Raw genomic sequence first — 3,961 nt, forward strand, 5'->3', positions numbered from 1 at the left:
CATCGGCCTGATGATCTGTGCCCGTGTCCCATAGGAACACCGCAGTACAACCCGCCAGAGTGGATCCTCTTCGGCTGCTACCATGGCCAGCCAGCCACCATCTGTCCCTGGGCATCCTGCTCTATGACCTGGTCTGCGGGCTCCTTCCTTTCAAAACCCCTGAGGACATTGTCCAGGGCAAGTTCTTCTTGCCACCCCGGGTGTCTCAAGGTGGAGATATGCCTTCAAGGCATGGGAGCAAGAATGGGCTTGAGAGATGGCCTCTGGCATATAAGGGTCCTGCTCTTGCAGCTAGGGAGGAGGTTGCTCTCCTGGGCTTAGCTGGAGGAGGTGGAATGTGTGCTGTTCTGCTCCATAAGGGAGGATGGATGGGAAGTTTTGGGTGCAGCTCCGAGCACTCCTAGTGTGGGGTGGGCACTGTGGAATCTGGGAGAGCCTGGACAGGAGGTGACCAGCGGTTTCTGGTTTCTCTCTGCAGAGTGCCAGCACCTGATCAGGTGGTGTTTATCCATGGACCCCGCAGACAGGCCATGCCTAGAAGACCTTTTTGAGCATTCTTGGCTACAGGACCCCCAGCTGGCCCAGGAGACAGCAGAGATCCATCCCTCTGCACAGTAGGATCCAGGAGCCCAGCAAGTCCCAGTTGCTCGTGTCTCATGGTGCTCAGAGCAAACCCCAGAGCGTTTCCCTGTGGCCGTGGCACGGAGCAGAGAGCGCGGCCGAGGAGACGCTTCCGTGGGTCCCCGGCGAGCTGTGGAGGGAGCGGCTCAGGGCTCCCCGTCCTGTTGGAGAAGTGGTGGCACAGTGCAGTGAAGTCTCCACAGACTGGAAAAGGGGAAACATCCCCCTGCAGCTCAATGGCATCGTGATGTCCCCACAAGCCGAGGCACAGCTGGCGTGTTCTTCTGGAGCACGACGTGGAGCCGGAGAACACCATCCTCGAGCTGGCCGCTGGCGGGGCAAAGCCCACGGGCTTTGGCTGCGGCCCCTCCCTGGAGGACAGGACAGGCTCTGTGCCCCGACGAAATCAAGATGAGTCCCCAGGCGGTGCAGGGGCGGGGGGATGCTCGTGCTCCCAGGCATGCCAGGGCTCGGCCTGGCCACGCACCAGAGGTTCCTCGCTCGGTGGCAATGGGGAATATTCATCTTTGTGCCGCCCGCCCAGCTGCTTTTTGGCGGGACAGGGGACGGATGTTGTGCAAGGGGAGCCGGCTCCTGGCCTCGCCGATGGCTTCTGCCAGCCAGCCTGGTGCGGGCTGGGGTGGGGGCAGCCTGCCTGACAAAAGCATCCATCCATGAGGATGGGGGGCAGCAGAGGGGGGTGGGTTCCAAAGCCATGCCCCAGCTGGTCTGCTTTTCAGGCCCTTGAGGAAGGGGTGGACTTACAGGCAGGAAAGGTGGGGTTTTCCCCACCTGTGGTGAGGTTTAATTCTTGCATGGAGTGGTCAGACCCTCCCCAGGCCCGTGAAACATTGATAGCCGTGTTTCCAGGTCTCGTTTTGAATTGACTTTCATGCAATTGTTCTTTGTTTTTTCCAGGAAGATTGCACCCGGTGCCCAGACCGGGTGGGGAAGTGCCGGCACTGGACGCACTCCATGGAGGTGCCAGCACTACCCGGGGCAGCCACGGTGTGCAGGGACATCCCCCTCAAGAAGGACGAGGACCTTGTGTGGGATCAGCTCCTCTCCTGGCAGCAGCTCTGCAGAGGTGGGTACCCAGCTCCACAGCACAGGTGGCACAGGGGCAGATGGGAGTGGGCACACGAGAATCTCGCTCTTGCAGCTGCTGAGGAGGTTGCTGTGCCGTGCTTAAGCAGAAGAGGTGGAGCGTGGCCTGCCCTGCTGCTCTCCTCTAAAAATGGGAGAATGGGTTGGGAGGTTTGGGCTCTGGGCCCAGCCAGCAGCCTGGCCCAAGCACAGGCCCTGGTGGGACAGCGGGGACAGGAGCCTTCTGTGACTGACCGTGGCTTTCTGGTTTCTCTCCCCAGGCTCCCAGCACCTCATGCCATGGAAACGGCACCCCTGGGCCTGCCCATCTGGGAGGGCTGGAGGGCAGCAGGTGTTCATTTGCTGCCAAAAATAAATCTTTTTCTTGTTATTACCATCATCATCAGAGCATTTCTTTCATCCTTTTCCAAGCTTTTGTCCTCCCTTCTTCCATGGAAATCTTTTTCTGTCCTTCCTCTTGGTGGCATTTGGGATGGGGGGTTAAGCAAGGTGAAAAATTCAACAGCAGCTCCTGTTGCCAACTGCAGCAGCCCCTTCACGAACCCTGAGCTTCCAGCAAGGTCTGCGTGTGCCTTGCAAAAGGGAGTGGTTTGCAGGGATGGAGCTGTCACCCCTCTGCAGAAGCTGGGAGGAAATCAGAAGTGGCAAAAGGCCATTTTGGCTCAAACACTGCCCAAATTCTTCATCCTTCCCCCTTCCATGCAATTGATCAAACTACCCAGGGAAAACAGCTCCATGTCCTCCAAGAGCCCATTTTGACATGGAAGTTTACGAGTTCAATGTTGGTCATATGCCTTTTTCTGGGCACCAGATGTTACCCCCTCCATCACCATGCAGGCATCCTGCCTTGCTCCTGGTCCCAGACACAGCAGCCCCACCCCTCCTATGGCCTGGTGCCCTGCCCTCTTTGCCAGCCCTCCCCACACCCTCTCACTGTTCCCTGAACTGCCCAGGAAGGAAAAGCCACTTGGCATGGCAGACTGTGTGGCCTGCCTGAGGATTCCAAAGCCACACTAATTTCACAAATAACTCCTGGGATTAGCACATCCAGGTCACATCCTCACTTGAAGATATCCTGCTCTCCCTTCACTCCCCTGTTCCCCACAGGCAAGAAGAAGGCTTGTGCTGGAAGAAAACTGTTCATTTTTTAAAATAGAACTTGTTTTTCAAACCTCAGGGTTTTCATTCTTTTTTTGCAAAGATACAGTATTATCTGAACAACATCTACATATATATATATATAAAATATATGTTTGCGCATATATTTATAAACTTAAACAATTCTGCAAGCTTGTGTCATTCACAGCAGCCCTTCCTGCTTGATAAGAGAGAAGAAAACTCTAACAAAGGGCAAAAATGCAGCCCCTCTCAACCAGAGGAACTGAACCACATCCATCAGTGGCTGGGGAGCATCCCACCAGCTCCAGCTGGGAGGCTTGAACTTGAGTGTAAATGCATCTTCTTACAGCATTTCTAGACACTGGCCATTGCTAGACAGGGCCGTGCTGGGACACATGCCACCCTGCCCTGTGCCCATCCCTTGGGGAGGGCACACCAAGCACAAGGAGCAGCCCTTGAACAGGTGGCAAGTGGTCCTCACTCTGCAGGTGGGCTGTGACTTTCTAACTCCAATACCTACAGGCAGAACTGGAGAAAAGGGAAAAAGGCAAGGAGATGCCTTTCTGAGAGAGGTGGCCACAGTAACACAGACCAGCTGCCCGGCCTTGGGCTCCTTTGTCCTCCATAAGGTTCGGCAGCTCAGGGCTCTCGCTTTGTTTCATTGCTGCTTTTAGTAAATTGTTCTTAACTCAACCTGTGACCTTTCATTTTTTTGCCTGCAGTTCTCTTCTGCGTTCCCCAGCCGAGGGAAGGGGAGGGAGAGCGGGAGAAGGGAGCAGTGCGTGGTTTGGAATGTTTCAGTGGGAGCATCACACTGGGGATAACCGGGGTGTCACAAAGGGCTCCCTGTGACCTGCCACCTGCCCCTGGCAACAGCCCCCAGGCTTTGTTGGCATGGACCCAGCCCCCAGGCTGCAGTGTCCGGCAGGACAGCGACGGGACAGGACGGGAGCACGCAGCTGGCGACAAGCCCGCGAGCACAGCTCACATCTTGTCCCGCAGAAGGGAGACAGATATTTCACCCAGCCTTCCCCTTACCGATCTTTATACATTTTCTCTGTTCCATAAGATGGAGAAGAGGCCTCCAAGAAAGCCCAGGGTGGCCTGGGAGGAG

The 3,961-nt window shown here is 56.1% G+C and overlaps 1 long non-coding RNA gene across 1 annotated transcript; it reads left to right on the forward strand.

The window, feature by feature from the left end:
• The first annotated feature begins 1,127 nt into the window (after positions 1-1,127).
• On the forward strand, positions 1,128-2,098 carry LOC148220688 (uncharacterized). Its single transcript, XR_015798681.1, has 2 exons — positions 1,128-1,708; positions 1,989-2,098. It is a non-coding gene; the product is annotated as an uncharacterized LOC148220688 (long non-coding RNA).
• Positions 2,099-3,961: the final 1,863 nt, after the last annotated feature.

Source organism: Sturnus vulgaris, chromosome 32 (genome assembly GCF_052056855.1).
Source record: "Sturnus vulgaris isolate bStuVul1 chromosome 32, bStuVul1.hap1, whole genome shotgun sequence".
Classification (NCBI taxonomy): domain Eukaryota; kingdom Metazoa; phylum Chordata; class Aves; order Passeriformes; family Sturnidae; genus Sturnus; species Sturnus vulgaris.